Raw genomic sequence first — 20,553 nt, 5'->3', positions numbered from 1 at the left:
GCAGGTGCAGCTGTTGTGTCAACTTGTCCGTTGTTCTTTGACACCCTGCCTCTGGTGGTTACCATATGCGTTTCTTTCAGAATTGCCCTTCTTTTGTTGTATCATAAATGACTCAATATTAAGGCCTTTTCACGCATACACCACAGCGATACCTGAGTGCTACATAGTCAGTGCTGACCTTGTTGATGCCTGCGCTTCAATGAACGGAAATTCCACGATGGCCAGTGACACCGCGCGATCTTATTCTATTAGACATATGATATAGCGGTCTCTTGGAAAAAAAAGGAACGTAATGTGGTGCCTTACCAGGGAGTAGGCAACTCCGCGCGGGGGCATGCCGACACTGGGAACGCCGCTGAGGAGGAAGAAGAGGTCCTGCTTGTACCAGTTGGGAAGTCTCGTCAGCAGACGGCGCGAGCGGCCGACCGACTGGATTCTGTAACAGCGTCCGACTCCGGGAACGTCGGAGCACTGCTGCTGCCGCCAAGGGGGCATCTGGCGGCGGAGACGACGACGACGTATTCAGGCGGCCTGCTTTGCCCTGCCACGTCTACTGCAGCTTGTATACGTTACGTTCACCACGCGCGGGCAGCCGTGCGCTCCCTTCCGAGTCCCGGCAGCAGATGGCTGTTTGTGGCTTCGACGCGAGCGTTGCCGCTGGTCCTACAGATGGCGCGAATGACGAGATTCACTCTCAGTATTAGAGAGGGGAGTATTCATCTCTACGACATTTTTCGCGCACCTGCCACCGAGCATTATAGTGTACCAGAAGTGGGCCGCTGGCACAGCCTCTATCTTTTCTGTAAGTAGAGCTTCGCTTTATTTTATTTATTATTATTTTTTTGTGGGCGGAATTTGTTTGACAGATGTTGCCGCAGACTGAAGAGTCTGCGATGGAGCACGGAGGATTCTCCGCGCCAGCTTCGAAGAGGCCGTCACGTCAAAGGATATCCGTCGAGAAGGTTAAACCTTAGAGAGTGGGACGCCTAGACCCACCTTGTAATTTAGTGCGTCACGCTACCTGGTCCTGTGAGAACGAACGCAAGATTGCAGACCGAGCTTTCACCGAATCTCTCTTTCGTACCGTAAACTTGGAGTGGCGGACGACTTAAAAAGCGCAGCGCGTTGCACGTCCGAAGCATCTCATTATACCTATATTCAGTCAATGATAGTGTAGCATCAGCCGATAAGAGCGAATCATGGAGCTAGAAGCGTGGACATGAAAAGCCACACCCGGTGTTTCTTAAGTTGTCTCTGACTTCTTCTCAGCGCATAATAAGTGCCTGTCGTGCTAATTGGTGTCGAAAATAAAAGCTGGAGGGTTTCCGCACTATGAATATAAAAGACTCCCGTACTACTTTGTTTAGACCTATTTGAACAATCAGACATAAGGTGCTCATGGAACGAACGAGAAGAAACCGAGGACGGTAGCCGCGCGCACTTTGCGTACCGGAGGAACAATAGGGAGTTTTCGTAGATCGTTTTCGTCACCCCGCAAGGCTCTCCGCAACCCGCTATGATAGCGGGAACTCCACAGTCAAGGCTATCGGCGCGCAGGCGCAGTAGCAACTTCTTCGTTGCGGAACGCTTAGCGGAGGGGGCAGCGCGGTCTACGAAAACTCTCTATTGTCCTAGACCTCGAGAACTTATCGTTGGCTTTCCCCGATAGGTTGACTTTCCCGTACATACTATCGTGTGGTCCGGACAGCTCGAATATAGAAAAGACCTCGAGGCCGATCGTGACTTTTTTCCCCCTGTACAGAGCGCCTAATTAATTATATGGAGGTTCTGTTACCGCAGTGTCCTCGTTGTGACTGTGTAAATATAACTATTCACCATTTGTAAGTCACACCATACCGTCTGTCTTGTCACAGAACGAAAGTTGGAGCGGAACAAGTCACAACAGGAAATATTGAGACAACCCGCGTGAACGCCCTAACGACTCTTTGTTAAAAGCACTCCTGCACAAACAACAAACAGCCCCCCCCTTCCCCCCACCCAAGCTAACATGCAATTATCTTGCTTGGCAGAAAAAGTAAAAAAATAAAAAAGAAGCTTTACGGCCGCAAAATTGATTTTTGCTTCGACGTTAAATTAGACCATGTCTAATTTAACGTTGAGCGTTCAAGCGTTACATTAGACCATGTCTGCCTTGGCGCCCGTGTGGCGGGAGGCAATATTAAGTTTTGTCCGATTGCGATATACCGTATATACGCGTGTAATGGCCGCAGTCGTGTAATAGCCAGACCCCTAACTTTAAGCTAAAAAACAAAAAAAAATGAAAAAATATATTTAAAAATTACCCGTGTATAGGCTGCACTAGTGCCACTAAATAAGCTACGCTTCAGAGTAACGACACTTCGCCATATTGTGTCTTAAAATCATGGTTGCCAGTTATCTGAAGCTTTATCTGAAATCCGAGGAAACGCTTCTTCGCCCTCTACAAATGTTTAAACAGTTCGCGAAAGAGCAAAGCAATCTTAGATGACCTTCGTGCACCAACTCTGATGCTGAGGAAGCCTCCCTTATGAATCAGGACGATCGGCAGTTATGTCTGCTCTGCATACGAGCCAAAATGGCGGCGCGCACAACAATGTCAGGGAACGGAGTGCCGATACTCTAAACGCAGCTCATTTAGTGACTCTAGGCTGCACCTACAATTATAGAATCGTAGGGGCGGCCATTTTTTTCAAGTACTGCCGGCAGATGGCGCCCGCCGGGCTGCGGCAACCAACAACATTGAGACCCTCTATCCTGTCTGTTTGCGCCTCTCGCTTTATCTCGAACAATCTCGAACCAGACGCAGTGCATCTCTTAGTGTTTGCGAGTCCCCCGGTTTCCCGCTGTCAGCCACTTCAGGCTTCTGGATGGGGAAGTACACGAGCTACACGGCCGGCGTTTAAGGCTGCGGTACCACGGCGGCCATCTTGAACAAAACATTAGTTGAACCACCAGGGCGGCGTTGGCTGTCCGTATGAGCTAGAGTTCCTGTATAGCTACCTACGGTAGCAGAGTTGCGCATTCAGCCTCGGCGCGTGGCCGTAGCGCCGGCTTTCCCGCACGAGCTGGATGCTTTGCTCCTCACGTGACTAAATTTGGCGAATAGCGGCGCCGCGCGCGCCGCCGCGCATGGAAAACAGGAGAGGAGGAAAAGGAGGCGGAAAGCAGGGAAACATGCGCCGGGGCAAGAGAAACGTCGGCGGAGCGACCGTAAAGGTGGCTTTCTTGCACGCCACCGGATGCTTTGCTCCTCACGTGATGGATCTCGGCGAATAGCGGCGTGGCGGCGCGGGGAAAACAAATGCGCAACTCTGGCTCCCGTAGGGAGCCTATACAGGAACTCTAGTATGAGCAAATGCTGCAAAACCTGCGCGCCAATTTCGAAACCCTTTTTCCCGTCGCTTGCGACCTTGAGTTTCCTTCTCCACTCTTACGCCCCTCCTTTCACGTGTTCACCCTCTGGCGCGTCGCGCCCACGTTCATTGTTGGGAGGACAATGTACCGGATAATCCCCAACTTGAGGCCCCCTGCCAAAATTGTCCGGCTGCCAAGTGATTTGAGCGAGATGGGGTTTTGAAGCGGTATGGAAAAGTGGGACCGTCAATTTTGAACTATGCCTTTTCGATACTGCATAAGTTGTGTACGGGGCTGGCCAAGGCACGGGCGCGAGGACGTAACTGTATACAATGCTTGGGTTGCAGGAGCACTCGCGCGTAGAAATGGTAGGACGCGCTTTCTGAAATCACACGCCTACATTCCGCAGCGTTGCAATCCTACGAGTAAAACAGTACATCTTCGGACAGTGCGTGAGTTGATGCCGGCCGTACGAAAGACACCTCGCGCTTCCTGTCACTACTGCCTCTGCTTGCACGCGCTGCCGATTGGCAGTCCTTTCTTTATTTTGTTTCGTCGCTCTTTTGAAAATACTGAAACTAATATTTTCTCAGACCCTGCTCATCGTACCTCTGCACTACAGTTGTGTAAACACGTTGTGATGTAATTTGAGATATGGGACGGAGTGTCTACATTCTTATTTCGTGTGTAATGCCGGCATAATATTCCTTTGCTGCCAGAGGGTCAAAATAATGGTAGGGTCGGCAGCAAAAACTATTTCAATGACCGAATTATGATCAAACACCAGTAAGAACATAAAAAAGAAATCACATGGGGACAATAAAAATATTGCTACAAGAGGATGGTGCGCGGGGCACAAACAATATTCGGAGTGACGTTGAGGGAACGCGACAAGCCAGATCTTTCCTGATGGCAGCCGTAAAAGTTGATCTGGGGCCTCGTTTTGATCGGCTTTGCACGGAAACTCGTCGACTACCGACTATCTTGTCAGTGGTGAACATAGTGAACATGAACTGGATGTTTTTTTGTTGTTGTTTTGGTTTCTGTAGGTAATGAGTATGGAAATATGAGACGTCCGCTGACGCTTGCGTCGGCTAACGGAACCTCAATCGCCGATCGCGGCCGATGTCATGGGCGTATACAAATACATCAAGTCGTCTGGGCGGGAGCAGTTGAAGGCCGCACTTTTTTGGCCGGTCAGTAGAGACTCCGCGAATTCTGACTCGAGGCTACTCTGTGCGGAGAGAGCCGCTACTGAGCGCGACCAATCGGAAACCAAGGATGGCTGAAATTTCCTAATTGCCATGAGATTTGCAAATTCGTTCTTCCCGCCGTAGTAAATTCGTCCGAATCGCTATTCGATTTACTAATCGATAATTAGAGTTCACGCGCAAGCGAGCTGGTGGAAGCCTATTCTAAAAAGGCCAGAAACAAGAGAAACAAAAAATAAATAAATAAGAGCGGGATAAGCGCAACACAGTCTCAAATCACAGCTGAAAGAGGTTACTTGGTAAGTGTAAATGTCCAGACATTGTATTAGTAATTATATATATATATATATATAACGTCAAAAATGCGTACTGTCGGAGTCACTAATTAGAAGTTTATTCCGACGTTTCGAGCGGGGACCGTTCTTCATTAGGTGATGAAGAGTGGTCCCCGCTCGAAACGTCGTAGTAAACTTCGAATTAGTAACTCTGACAGTACGTATTTTTGCCTTTGTATATATATATATATATATATATATATATATATATATATATATATATATAATATAGAGAGAGAGAGATAAGTAGATAGATATTTTTCACTATTTGCTGACGGCCGAAACTAACTATGCAACACAACAATTAAAACCACAGAGCTGCCCCGCCTCATATCACCCTCAGTTGGAGCTCGACTGACACATTGCGCCGATCAAGCATCACCAACAGCTCAACACCTAAACGCCACGGCGTTCACTATCTTTGTTTGGGTGATTCCACCCACTAATATAACAACTCATACAATGCGCCGTGATAAAGTGCTTTTTGTCTTTGTGTATGTGTTTTCGTGACATCTAACCTCTGTTTGCGCTCTGACTAAGAATGAAACCATGTATACTAAAACATCGATAGTGGTCTCTATTTTTAGCGACGCTCGCACACGTCTTGCCTTTGACGCAGTGGCATTCTCATCTCCCATACACGGACATTTGGACAAAATAGGTTGGTCGGCCTTCACTCATTAGCTGCGGAACGTTTTGACCGTGACGTATGTATAATTCAAAGAAGCACCGACAGGCGGGTGCCCCTTTGAAAACAAATCATGTTCGCGTAGAGATATTTAGCGGCTATAGTATAGTCCGTGGGTATTTATTTCTAGGCCAACTCGTCGGCGTCAGTCGGTACAGGCGCTGGAGGCGTGATGAAAATGCTGGCAGATGTCGGCTTGACGAGCCCCACACTCTCCCCTTACAGCAGATGGCAAATAAACCAACAACAATATTTGTCGACGGGCAATTGATTGAAGAGGCCAATCGGTAGTAGGATGACTCGACAAAGGGTACTTCATCAAAAATTCCAACTCGTTGACAATTGTTTGTGAGGCCACTCAGTTTCCACATTGCACTCATCTTCTGTATTAGAACACATACACATGTTAGACATTTTAATATAAGCAAGTTTCGGGCACCGCATATTTTTTTGAAAAGCTGTTTCACCGAATTTCGCATCTCCCTGTTCGTCGAATTTTGATATGAAATCATAATATAATTATTATACTTGTCACTTCTTCAATTAGAAATGGTTACAGATAATTATAAAATAAAAGTAGGCTTTCGCAAAAATTATGTCGATTATAGGCTATGCCAACGTAGCCGAACAGTAAAAAAAAATGTTATGAGGGTGTTTTTGTTAGGGTTCAAAAAAGACAAAGGCGATTCTTCAAATGAGCACTGGTCACACAGGCCGACTGGTAACATAATTAAAATAAAAGCACCGACTTCACAGAACAGGAAAAAACAATTTCACTAGACGTTTCGCCTCCATGAATAAACGCCTCCATGAATCATGAATAACCAACTCGCCCAAGCTGAAGTTCTGACCAGTTTCGCCTCCCTTGCGGGAGGCATCTTCAGTAGTCACACAACAATGCCTGTGTAAGCTTCGTGGAGAGGGCCGCGTTTTTTGTTACACACGGATGTGTGTGTCCCTGCGAACAAACCACGATTCTAGGATTTTCGGGACCCCCATCTGTCCTCCCTCGCCAAGGTCGTCGCGGCCGGGAAGTCAAAATAATGCCCTATTGTCCACACATAGTACACCAGTTCAGACTTCAGTCGGGTCGCGTGGGATGCGCACGTGACGTCACGCTTGTGTTTACAAAGCAAATGAAAAGTTCAACCTCAAGTCAACGCTATTTATCAAATATGTCCGTACTTCGTAGAGAGGGCCGCGGTTTTTCTTACACACGGATGTGTCTCTGAGAACAAACACGATTTTAGGAGATTTTCGGGACCCCCATCTTTGTCAGATTACGAGACGGAATGTCCAACGAGCCTGAATGTCCAACGAGACGGAAGATCCAATAATGGATATTCAGGCACGTTGGACATTCAGGCTCTTTGGACATTCCGTCTCGGTTGGATCTTTCGTCTCGATGGACATTCAGGCTCGTTGGACATTCCGTCTCGGTTGGATCTTTCGTCTCGATGGACATTCAGGCTCGTTGTATATTCCGTCTCGGTTGGATCTTTCGTCTCGTTGGACATTCAGGCACGTTGGACATTCCGTCTCGCCTGTCATGTGCTAGAATAATTTTACTTCTTAAATGTACAAACTTGTGTGTATATTTAGTCAGCGTTCCTGCAGGCATTGCCGTAGTTTCATCATACTAAAATGTCGTGCCACAAAAGCCGACGTTGACGGACCGACGAAGAAACAGAGCAGACACAAATATTATAATTTCATCTATAGGAAGGCTTGATGGTTTGTTAGCTGAGTGTCGATGCGCAGCTATGTACCAATCGGTTAAAGGTGTCGATTGTACGACGCCAAGCGCTCCTTTGATATTAACAGTTCAAATGATTGGAATGTTCCTATGACATACGTCAGCCAATTTGAAGTATATAATAGGGATGCAATGTCCGGGTGTTCTAGTGCATCGCAATTGGGGGACGTCTATGAAAGCTGCGCTTCAGATTCCAGGAATTTCTAGTTCAGTCCTCATCCCTGTTCATTTCGATTTATATAGATGAGCTACATACGGAAACCCGAATTGTAAACACATGACCGCCCGCCAACACCACTGACTATGCGCAGAGTCAATATTTTTTTTTTTTTTTTGAGCTTCGGGAGCTGTGGGTGCGAGGCATCAAGAGTTTGCAGAAGCGTAATTTCCCACTAATAAATATATATATATATATATATATATATATATATATATATATATATATCTTTTTTAAAAATAAAATCTACATCTAACGCGTCTCTAAATGCAGGGGGGGGGGGGGGGGGGGAGGTGACCCGACAATTCCTGAGTAAATGCAGAACAATTGTGTGAATTTGACAAATTTTTATTTTTGTTCGTTTATCTCTGGAACAGACAACTACTCACTGTACACTGCAGTCGTCAGTAGTTTACATACACATGCATTCCCTGCCAATAGGTTTGTACGTCAGTGTGTAGAGCGATAATACTAGTATCACGCAGTACGCAACTTTTTTTTTTTTGCATGTGACATGCAGAGTGGTTTTCGGAAGCCCGTGTAATTTAACTGGCTTCTGGAAGCACTCCAAAGCTCGCCATTCTATCGAGTTCATGACGTCTTGGTAGGTGGGAGCTGTTGGATAGCGCTACACTGAGCAGCCGAGCAGATAGAGCTCCGCGGCTCGTGCGCATGAACTCGTGCCTTGCGCCCGTGGCTAGAACGTACCCGGCTCTGAGCCGATCGCCATATTAAACCTCTTGTTCTGCCTTTCTATCGTGTCACCGTTCCCTGGCGCAACTTGCAACACGACTTGCAACATGGTGTCAGAAGTGGGATGCCGCCAACGATGAGCCGATTTCAAGAGCTCTTCAGCGGGCACCGCCGCGCCAACCAGGGACCCACACGAAGGTAGGCGACTTTGCTCTCGGGGATCTTCGGCTGCAGCCACGCGATAAAGGATGGCGTCCTTTGTCATACAACCACCGGAAGCATTTTGTTTCTCATCACCGACCGAGTGGCCCAAGTGGAAAAAACGTTTCGAACGTTTCCGCACATCCTCCGGACTTATCGCCAAGCCCGAGCCACACCAAATAGATGCGTTGCTCTACATCATGGGAGACCAAGCGGAAGATATATATGGCACGTTCCTGCTGTCTGCCGAGGAGGCCAAGAAGTTTACAGTCGTCATGGAGCAGTTCGACAAGTATTTCATCCCGCGGCGAAACGTCATCTTCGAACGAGCTCGGTTCAACACGAGAGTTCAACAAGAAGGCGAGTCTGCGGAAGATTTTGTCACGGCGCTCCACGCACTTTCGAAGCACTGCGACTACGGCGAGCTTCAAGAACAGCTCGTCAGAGACCGTCTAGTAGTTGGAACCAAAGATCAGAAGCTCTCAGCAAGACTTCAACTCGACGCCGACCTCACGCTTCAGAAGGCACTTGAGACGGTCCGACAGGTCGAAAGCGTACGTCAGCAGCAAGCTGAGCTCAATCCCGACAAGTCGACTGTCAACAAAGTCGCCGCGGCGCGTCAACAAGGAGCAAACCAAAGACGTTTCGTCAAGACTTCGGCGAAATTTGCTCATGCGAACGACGAACGACCTCACACAGAAGTGAAGCCATCTCCAAGCTCAAGCAAGAGTGGCGTTCAGAGACCGTGTCGCTGGTGCGGAAAAGAGCAGCACGGACGTGCCCAATGCCCAGCGCGGTCGGAAGTGTGCCGTAATTGCCACAAGAAAGGACATTATTCGTCTGTTTGCAGGTCTCGACGAGTCGACTTCGTTGAAGCGCATGAAACCAACAGCGAACAAGGATTTTTAGGAGCAGTCAAGTCCTCCGAAACTTCGGAATGGGAGACTACAATCCTGGTTCAAGGCCAACCCGTAAAATTCAAAATCGACACGGGGGCCGACGAAACCGTCCTTTCACAAGCAACATTCGACATGCTCAAACGTCAGCCTCTGCTTTCAGAAGCACCTCGTCAACTTTACGGGCCCGACGCAAAGCTTCTCGCAACTAAGGGCGTTGCAAGACTCGAACTCGCTTACCGCGACAGGACAACAATTCAAGACGTCTACGTGCTTCACGACGTCCACACGTACGTCCTTGCTCGGAAAGCCCTCCATCAATGATCCGCAGATACTTACATTCGTCAATGCCGTCACCCAGAAGGTAATCCCAAAAGTCGAATTTCCTTCACTATTCCAAGGTCTCGGCAAGCTGCAGAAAGAACACCGCATTCGCTTGCGCGATGGAGCGGAACCATTTTGTATCAACTCTCCACGCCGCATCCCGATACCCTTGTACGAGAAAACAAGGTTGGAGCTACAGCGAATGCAGACAATCGGTGTCATTTCTCCTGTCGACGAACCAACCGAATGGTGTGCGCCCATGGTTGTCATCCTCAAGCCAAACGGATCGGTAAGAATCTGCGTCGACTTTACTGGTCTAAACCATCACGTCCTGAGAGAATGGCATCCCATTCCTTCCGTCGAGCACACACTCGGACTGCTGCACGGCGCGAAGATATTTTCAAAATTAGATGCTAATTCGGGATTTTGGCAAATTCCACTGGACGAAGGCAGCAGGAAGCTCACCACCTTCATTACACCCTTCGGGAGGTTTTCCTTCAACAGACCACCTTTTGGCATATCGTCTGCTCCAGAGCACTTTCAAAAACAGATGTCTAGTCTTTTGCATGGCATTAACAGAGTGGTCTGTCACATGGATGACATCCTCATCTGGGGTTCAACCGAAGAAGAACACAACGAGACGCTACGCACCGTACTGAAGCGATTAACCAAAGCTGGATTGACGCTGAACGAAAACAAGTGCTTATATAACGTCCAAAAGCTCAGAGGCCAGATTCTCAAAGCGAACTTACGACGAAAAAAATGCGTACGACAAATTTGAGAGAAAATCCGTATTCTCGAAACGAAATTGTCGTAACTTTTGCGCAGGTTACGACAAAATCCTACGACAGCTCCGAAGCTGTCTTACGCATTTTCTACGATCAAATTAACATGGCCGACAACGTCGCTCAGTTGCTCGGTCGCGACGACCCAACGGACATTTATTTTTCTACCTGCTCTTCTTGCGCGTCCCGACTTCAAGCAGCAAGAAAAAAATGAAGAAGTACTTGAAGCCGACCACGACGAACATGAACGCTGGATCCAGCCACCCGGAAAAGGCAACAAAGGCGACGATCCCACCGACCAAGCGAGCTCGGCAGAATATATAGGCCTAGCAGGCACTCCGACCCGTTCCGGCGCAGCATTGCTCAGACGGTCCTTGGCCAAGACCGTTTGCCCACGACCGGCTGGCTTGCTGAATGGAATATGCCCGCGCGACCCTTGTGGACCCTCCCCGTATGAATAGTTTGATAGCGGAACTAAATTTCAGAGGTCAACCGATTCCCCTTATCATCTCGATCACCTTGTTTTCCGAGGCAGCGGTGACGAAAGCTGTCGTCGAAAAGGGACTCCTCGATTCCATCTCCTTGTTTTGTGTGATATAGAGCTCAAATAAACGCCGTATGGATTACCTTCGCAACACGGTATGTACACTTTGTTATTAGTATGCCATTTTTAACTGTCGAGCTGTATCAGTTTGTGGGAGCTACGCGATGCCGGTCCAACCATTCTTTGCCGAGTGTCACGTCAGTATCGAGTTGCAATCGTAGAAGATCGGTCCCGAAGCGCTTACCGAAACGCAGTCTGAATCCAGCACTTCGATCAAACGCACGCGTCCGCTCCGAGTGTGAACAGGTATTGGCGTGACTCTTGCTGACACTCGCGTAGTTCAAACGTATCTTTTTTAACGTCGGCTCACTCCTGCATTTCCGAGCACGCGAGAAACGCCGCGGCGGTTTGTTTCCTTCCACGTCGCTTTGCAAACGACTGGCACGGGGCTTTTACCAATGATGACAGTTGTGTTGACTTCGTAGCGATCGAGTTTGTAGCAGTCAACGAAGCGTTTAAATCCTGTTAGCGTCGATATACCACTGCACGGACACGAACCCCAGACAAGCGGTGGTGGAAAGGTCGCCCGCGTTTATGAGAATCAGCTTGAACGCTACACATTTACACACAGACAGGACAGGACATACACGGAGCTGTCTATCAATACAGCTATCAACGAGTGGTTAGCCTGTGTTTGTTATTAAAAATCCACGTGCTCCGAACTATGCCTAGCTCTCTAATTGGTTGTTCGTTTTGCCGAAGACGCCGTTGCCATAGCAACAGCACCGGAAGTCATCGTTTCTCCGTAAGAGGTCGTAACTTTCCTCCTCTCAGTTAAGATCGCGTTTGTGAATACCGTTCTCGCCTCATCTTACGATGATCGTAACTTTACGAACTTCGTAGCTAAGTTGTCGTAGGTAAGAGGTTTTTTATGAATCTGGCCTCACGTTCTTAGGCCATCAACTAGACTACAACGGCATCAGACTCGATGAAAGGAAGGTAGAAGCTATTTTGAAAATGAAACGCCCGACAAACAAAAGTGAGCTGCAAAGAGTACTGGGTATGGCCACGTACCTTGCCCGCTTCGGGCCAAACCTTTCAGAGGTTCTTCAGCCACTTTCATCCTTGTTGTCGAAGAAGCAGGAGTTTCTTTGGGACTCTCCACAGCAACAAGCATTTGACAAATGGAAGACAGTACTATCTTCTCGTCCCGTACTGGGCGTATACGACCCCGGAAAGGACACAGTCGTCAGCGCAGACGCTTCCTCCTTCGGACTTGGAGCACTGATCCGGCAGCGACAAACAGATGGCAAGTTCGCTGTCATTGCATACGCCTCAAGATTGCTCTCAGACACCGAAAAGCGCTACGCGTAGATTGAGAAAGAGGCTCTTGCCTTAGCCTGGGCATGCGGGAAGTTCGAGGATTACCTGGTTGGAAAAACGTTCAAGCTGGAGACAGACCACAAGCCGCTCGTCCCCATCCTCATGTCGAAAACTCTTGACGACTTGACACTCAGACTCCAGCGGCTGAAGATGAGGATGATGCGCTACCAGTACAGCGTAGAATATGTACCAGGGAAGGACCTACTAGCTGCTGACACACTTTCCCGAGCACCTCTACAACAGACAGGGGACACAGACCTTGAAAAAGACGTCGAAGCTTTTGTCTGTTCCTTGAACAAAGCTATCCCAGTCAAGGACCATTGCCTACAATGGCTAAAAGAAAACCAAGAATCGGACACAGTCTGTAACCAGCTACGAAAACTAAGCTCAAAGGAGTGGCCATCCAGAAGAGACTTGCCACAAGACCTGAAACCTTTCTTTGAGCACCGACACCAGCTCACCGTAGAAGACGACTTGCTCCTCTATGCAGCATGTGTCATCGTTCCTGTCTCGTGCAGAAAAGAGATCATGCACCTCCTTCACGAAGGCCACTTCGGCATCACGAAAACACAAGCAAGAGCAAGGGACTGTGTCTGGTGGCCAACAATAGCAGCAGAGATAACTGCCACAGTAAAGCAATGCAACGAATGCATCAAAACCACGTGCAATCGCAAGATGCCGCTTCTAAACACGGAATTTCCTGACCGACCATGGCAGCGCGTTGCAATGGATCTTTTCTACTTCAACAGCCACTGGTGGTTGATCATGACAGATTATTTCTCAAGGTACCCCGAGATAGCACGACTTGAGAAACTCACATCGCTTACCGTCATTAACCTCTGCAAATCAATCTTCGCTCGCCACGGCATTCCAGAGGTGGTAGTGTCCGACAATGGGCCTCAGTTCTCGTCATCAGATTTCGCTACGTTTGCTCGAGAATACGGGTTCAAGCATACCACCTCAAGCCCATATTTTCCCCAAAGTAATGGACTTGCTGAAGCAGCCGTGAAATGCATCAAGAAATCAATGGAAAAAACGAAAGACCCATACTTGACCCTTCTCTCTTACAGGTCGACTCCGCTGAAGAACGGCTACAGCCCCGCTGAACTACTTATGGGTCGACGTTTACGAACCAAGCTCCCTATTGTTCCCGAGATGCTCATGCCTCACATGCCAGACATGAGAAAACTTCGCGACTTTGAAGAACTATACCGAGAAAACCAGAAGAAGGACTTCAATCGACGGCATGGCGTACGCACACTGCCTGAAGTCCTAAATGGAGATGAAGTTTGGATCACTGACATCAAGCAGAAAGGTACAGTGCAGAGACCAGCAGAGGAACCCAGGTCTTACTTCGTAGACACTGACAACGGGGTTGTGCGACGTAACCGAACTCATCTTGTTCCTTTTCCTGCAAATGTCCGGGAGGCGGAAGTCGTTGACAGCGAAGATGCTCAAGAGCCACGTACAGAATGTGAAGGCAATCTTCATTCACACACGAGAAGTGGCCGATGCATCAAAGCTCCCCAAAGACTTTGACTCTTCTGTATGGGGGAGATGTTGGATAGCGCTACACTGAGCAGCCGAGCAGATAGAGCTCCGCGGCTCGTGCGCATGAACTCGTGCCTTGCGCCCGTGGCTAGAACGTACCCGGCTCTGAGCCGATCGCCATATTAAACCTCTTGTTCTGCCTCTCTATCGTGTCACCGTTCCCTGGCGCAACTTGCAACACGACTTGCAACAGGAGCTTGACTGCTGATAAAGGACGCGAACGCATCCATCTCGGTGTGCAGCAGAAGGTTCACACCCGGATGTACCAATAGCCTACATCATGTGTGAATATAACAATAGATCGTTCCACGTGGCTTTCTATTCTTGTAGGGGAAGCGTATTGCACCGCGAATCCGGCCAATTCGTCGAAATTCCCTTGGTCTCTGGATAGCTGGAAGAAGGACGATTCGTCGAATAGGGCGATTCGCCCTAGGCCGATTCGCAGAATAAGAATGGGGCGAAAGTGCCCGTTTGTCGAACTGCCGAAAAGAGTTGATTAAGTTAGGGTGTGTAGATAGCCGGTGAGAGTGGGCGTCAACAGTGAGACCTTCTTTTAAAAAATACAGAGGATGACACATGCAGCTCTCAGAATTGGCAAGGGTCCGATAGTGAATCGTACCCGGGTCATTCAAGATTATAAAAGTCGGGTTCTTCGTGAATATGTTCACTCGCAACTCTAGCATTATGGAATTTTGGAAGACCGAGCGAGGGGCTGACTTCCTGATACCGTGGTCATATGTGCACTTGTATTGTGCGCATATGAATAAATCACGGTGGCACTGTCGCAGCGGCTCTGTGGCAGAGTTAGAACCAGTTGAAATCCGATCACAGCATTGGTATGCTACCTGGGCGCGTATCGGTGCGCTTGCTGCATGCCACGTTACCAGAAGAGGCAGAGCGGAAACGAAGGAAGCCAATCCTAAAAAGTGTTGTATTAATTATTATTATTGCCTATTTGTTGCTTAATACATGGTTCACAGCGACAGCAATCACTTTGGTGGCCGAAGCATGTGAAACTAATCGTCGCGATAAGCGTCGATGTGCCGAATCCTCCGGACAATCACCGGACAAAAGATCACCACTTGAGGACATTACCTGCGCAAAGGCTTAATGAAAGGAACGTTGTATTCTATCACTGATTTTGATATAAGGATCGAATTTTTGTTTCTGGAGACCGAGAAGTACAATCAGAATTGTCTAAAACTTTCACGTTCGTTTTGTAAAAAAGGAGAAAACAAAAACTACAATTTATTGTAATTACACATACTACACCGACTTCACATAACAATAATGATAATACTAAAAAATCAATCAGGCCTTCTTCTCCCATGCGAGGGACATCATCTTTGCGGGACAAGGGACACGAATAAGAAAAATACAGCAACTCGTACAATACGGAAAAACTGTTGCTGAGGATAAGCACGATTAACGATTCTAAGAATTCTCGCGGGTCCCACATTTGTTTCCGCTCCAGAGGAACGACCCTTCTAAAATCAAACGCGTGACAGATTGTCACTGGTCAACGAGTTCGGTATTTGATCTTGTAGCATGTGTGACCTTTTAAACGTCTTTTCCTTTTTAATTATAGAAATCATCTTTATATTTAGACATATAAAACGAACAATAAATGCAATGTATTGGGGGTTTTATGAAGTCTACAAAGTACACGAGCGTAATTTTAATATCATTTTGGGGACTTCACAGAGGCAACGTCAGTGGGACAAGCTCAGCGGCACACCAAAACAGCCGTGCATCAAAAATCCCGGTACTGATAAGCCCGGTGCCGAAGCGGCCACATACCGAAATGATCGCGTACCGATATCTCCGCACCGAAATGTCCGGGTATACAACGTTCATTGTATACCCGTTGGATATTCAGACTCGTTGGACATTCAGGCTCGTTGGACATTCCGTCTCGGTTGGATCTTTCGTCTCGTTGGACATTCAGGCACGTTGGACATTCCATCTCGGTTGGACCTTTCGTCTCGTTGGACATTCAGACTCGATGGACATTCCGTCTCGATTGGATCTTTCGTCTCGATGTACATTCCGTCTCGCCTGTCACGTGACCGATTGGACATTCAGGCTCGTTGGACATTCAGTCTCGTTGGACATTCAGGCCATAAGCGTCTTTGTCATAGGGTGACTCGTTTATCGGACTGTTCGTCGCTGCGAGAGTACAGGGAAGGATAATAATTCATGCCCTATATCGTGCAGAAGAGAAGAATATATATAAAAAAAAAAAAGAAAACGAAGAGAAAATTTCGATTTCCTTTCTTGTGGACAGGGCATTGTAGGTGAACGTGGCTTCCTTGTTTGATTCACCAAAGTAGCAACAAAGCGACATTTTACGATCGAGCGAGCACCGTCGGAAACACTGCCCAAAATAATTTTATAGGGAGTTTCACGGCTTTCCACTGCGACATAAGCACGTGGATAGAAAAACAAATATTGACAACAATAATTGTCGAATATTTTTGGCACGCTCACACCTGGTTTTTCTTCATAATTTGATGACTCATATGTTGATTTTGTTTGCGGAACCGTACTTCTGACCGGCAATTTTATTGCGTACGCGAAGCTTTTGCGTGCGATCCACTACAGTTAATTATTTTGGGGTGTCCAAGTTGAAGCGGTGCGTGTTATTTTTCGATCTCTGTCCGAATGATACAAAGTTGCACGTTTTCACCCTGTGAGTGAAGTAAGTTGGTCAGTGCTAGCATCGAAGGCTAACTTCGAACTCTAATTTGGAAATAATGTCTCTGTTGCCGCATCGCGGACAAAGATATATATGCTCTTATCACTGTAGCAAAATAACGTGGCAGGATTTGTGCTCTTGTTATGATCGTGTACCATTGTAGTCGACGTCATCCCAGCACGGCGTATCGTTTTTGTATTCGGTTCAGCCCTGCAAACCACAATTAGGAAAAAAATGAAAGTTTGCACCTTGTTTGTTCAATTTTTTGTTATACTGCAGAAACGTATTGCGCCCCGTGTTTTTGAAGGCACGGTAGACGGTGGTGACGGTGAGGTGACCGACCCCCATGTCAGCCGGCGTCTCGCTCGACCTCCTCGGAGGACAGGTCGTTTTTACTGGTGACTGGTGCATACGTGGAGCAACTCCGCGCGCATTGCGTTCTTCATCTCAGATAACGCAATTCATGACTCAGCTCTATCTCGTCATCGCTCCAAAATGACAAGTGGAATTCGCAACTGTAGTCGGTGACAGGTCAAGAACGAAGTGGGAGCTCCTCCCACCCTGTTCCACTTCAGCGGAGCGAACGGGGGAGAGGAGGTCGCCCCCTCTCCAGCGTTCGCAAATGGCAAATATTAGTTTATTAGGCCACTAACTGTCAATTTACGCTCGTTCCTTTACGTCCGCCGCAGCCGATAATGTTATCCCCGGGAATACCATAAGTATAATTTCTTTCAGCAAAAAAGACAAAACAAAACAAAACAGAATAATAAAACGCCCGGTATATCACAGCTTTGACAACGCTTCACGTGTGTGAGGTTCGATGACCGACAGAGAACCACCGCTGGCCGTGCTCCCGAAGCGGGGAAGTGCAATTTATGGAGACCGATCATATTATCAGGAAGGTGCAGACTAGGGAGCCTTCATGTGCGCGAAGCGCACATGGAGGCACTCTAATGCAGACAATCCAGGAAAAGTATTCTTGCAACTATGAGGTTCCAGTTGTACTTACACATGCATTATCGTCAAATCTGACGGAGTTCCTTCCAACACTAAAGCGTTGTCAAGAGTGAAGATTATAAAGGAGAATATCAGCAGAAATCTATTGTCTGTTCACTGAAAACAAAACAAGCATCAGAAAAACGCATTTGGGCGGCCGGGGAGGCCAGAAGCACGGACTGCGCGCACCCAGCGTGGAACCAGCGAATGAGAGGGCACTCCTAGCAATCTGTTTTCAGAGCCACGGTATGCCGGCTGCCGGCCAAATGTCCACTTTAATTCTATTATGGCTTTCGAAACGTAAATACACGCTCGAGAATTTTCAACAATATCACGCGAGCGCCGACCGGCCTGTAGATCAGCGCATCGTCAAGGCGCGAAGTAGCGATATCAATGACAGTACGCGCGTGCGCAGAAGAAACGCGCCGAAGTCTGCGTCGGCTGCTAAGCTGTTTCCCCAATCACGACCCACCCCTGGCGCGGCGACCACCGCTTGCTCCACCCCATAAGCAGGGGACCTAGTAATTAAAGCGACACACACGGTACGCAAACACGAACAGCAGCCAGTAGGAAGGACACCGACACGAGCTTAGTCAGCGAACGAAAAGACAGACACGAACCTCACTCTAGGCAAACAGAGCAGGGGTAGTTACAAGGATGAGATACGTGCGCAGACGGAGGTAAGCAGTGCACAATAAATACGCGAAAACTCGCAGCAACCGAAGAACTACGCAGCAAACACGTACGTGCACACGCACCAGAAGCACGTGTGTCACGCTGCGTATCTACGCAGAACTGACGATTTTGGCATTTCGGCAATTTGAAACTTCGATATCGATTCCGTGAACAATTTATTCAGCAAACTGAACCGGTGGAGCCTCGCATAAAAAAAAAAAATCGTTTAACAATATGAAAGCGACTGAAATTCTTCCTAAAAGCTATATTAGCAGAAAGTACCGTGTTATAAAGGACCTCACGAGTTTCGACCAAGTTTTCCAGCACGTTATTTTGCAAGAAACGGAAGAAGCCAAGTGTACAACCAGTTTCCGAAGCTGGCAACCACAGCTGGAATCAGCGCCATCCTCGGCAGTTTCCTGAACCTCGCGTAGTCACATTTCAGCCACCGCCACATAGAGGGCGCAACCAGACATCCAATTTGTGTTTTCTGTGTGTTTTATGATTATTTTTAATAAAGAGGCTCGATTAGTGAAAATGTGGGCTAATAATCAGGACCTGAAACAGTAATCTCCATTTAATACTAAAAATATCGGCCTAAATGTCTGCCAAAAGGGGTCAAAATACTCGTTTTTGACTATCAACAAATACGTGATTTCACCTATATTCAAACTTTTTTATGGAAAATCAAAAGTGAAATTTAGAAAAAGGGCCTCGCTTTGCAAAGCAGAATATGTTTTTCTTTGCGGGCCTACAATTTTATTCATGTGTGCCAATCCCTAAGCGCTGTACCACTGTACTACCAAATGAAGTTTGCCAAAATTAACGGTTTTTGTCACTTTTCACGTGAGCATTCCGAAAAAAGTTTAAGCCATATTACAATGAAATTTAGCGCAACTCTTTCGACCATAATTACAAACTGATGTAAAAAGTTTCAAATAAAATGACCGAGTAGGCGCCCAAAACTTTGCGACTGAAGTGCTTCCGCAAAGTCAATGTTTCTAAAGTAAATATCTGTCAAAATAAAATAAAAAACGAAAAAAGGGCCTCCGTTGACAATGAACGCACTCTTCTTCTATAACATTCTAAAATTATAAAGAAATTGCTCCAATAGCGCACCCTGTACCACTGTACTACGAAACCATGTTTTGCCGAAAAGGTCAATGTTCGCGGGTGCCCTCTGAATTAGCTTTTTGCACTAGGAAAACAAATCCTACATCAGATAAAAGATAATGTTGTACACTACAAGATGATATATAACACACAATTTTAGCAAGCTTGAACACGCCACGATCGCATTTCGAAAACGTGCTGAAAGCGTCATATGTCATGGCCGCCGTGGGACCGCAGCCTTAACTCAGTTATTGCCTTTGCTCAAGACAACAGCAAAAGAGCAGCCGGGCGAAAGTTCGGTGTCGACGACGCCGAGACGCCGGACGTCGAGACAAGTTTCGAAGATGAGTGATCAGTGATCTATACGGACGAGAGAAAAGGACTTTGCACGCCTGTCTATGCAATACACATAAATGCCTTCTTGTTCTAACAAGGCGTGTGAGTAATTCCATTGAATGAAAACAAGTAGTGAAACTTTTGGCAAAAAAAAAATGATTTCTCAAAAATCATTTTTTTTTTTTTATATTTTTCTCCGTGTAATGGCCACACCCCTAATTCTCGCCCGAAATCATAAAAAAAAAAAAAAAAAAAAAAAAACCTGCAGCCATTACACGCGTATGTACGGTATAATTACTCATTTAAAAGGTTAAAAAGCGCAACACAACAAGGACAATAAAGACACGAAGACGACAGGACGGGCGCGGTATAATTACGCCAGGCACGTAGCCAGGATTTTGGTTGGGGAGGGGGGGGGGGGGGTGCGCCCATGACAAAATGCTGTATGAGGGGGAGGGGGAGAGGAGGTTCCAGCAAAATGAAAGATTTCGGGGGGGGGGGGGGGGGGGGAAAGGCCGGGCCCCATGGGCCTCCCCCCTGGCTACGTGCCTGAATTACGCTACAAACGAGAAAACATGTAAGATATTTGTCGCGTCATGTTGAGCGTTAAAATGCAAATTTAAGCGCTATCTTTTTTTTTTTTTTTCGAAACGCAGTAAGTTGAGGGCAACTCAGCTCCCGGGTAGAGGTGAGTGGGAGCCACACCTCATAGAAGCTAAGGCCGTAGCGCTCCTAATCGTGACGTCACAGTGGTTGGACAAGGGAGGCCTTGTCGAGAGCAGGCACCCGCTCTTGTT

General features: G+C 47.4%; 1 protein-coding gene across 2 annotated transcripts in view; it reads right to left on the bottom strand.

The window, feature by feature from the left end:
* LOC115320094 (EF-hand calcium-binding domain-containing protein 4B) overlaps window positions 1–598 on the bottom strand; it is a 28,429-nt gene extending 27,831 nt beyond the window's left edge. Inside the window, exon 1 of one of the 2 annotated variants that reach the window (XM_042292342.1) lies at window positions 307–598. The gene's annotated coding sequence lies outside the window, so the exon portion shown is untranslated. The remainder of the gene's footprint in view (window positions 1–306) is intronic. The other variant, XM_042292343.1, reaches the window with a different exon arrangement.
* Between the last annotated feature and the right edge of the window lie 19,955 nt (window positions 599–20,553).

The sequence above is a fragment of the Ixodes scapularis genome, unplaced genomic scaffold (assembly GCF_016920785.2).
Source record: "Ixodes scapularis isolate PalLabHiFi unplaced genomic scaffold, ASM1692078v2 PGA_scaffold3__209_contigs__length_174095766, whole genome shotgun sequence".
Classification (NCBI taxonomy): domain Eukaryota; kingdom Metazoa; phylum Arthropoda; class Arachnida; order Ixodida; family Ixodidae; genus Ixodes; species Ixodes scapularis.
This window is presented reverse-complemented; position numbering and strand designations above follow the sequence as displayed.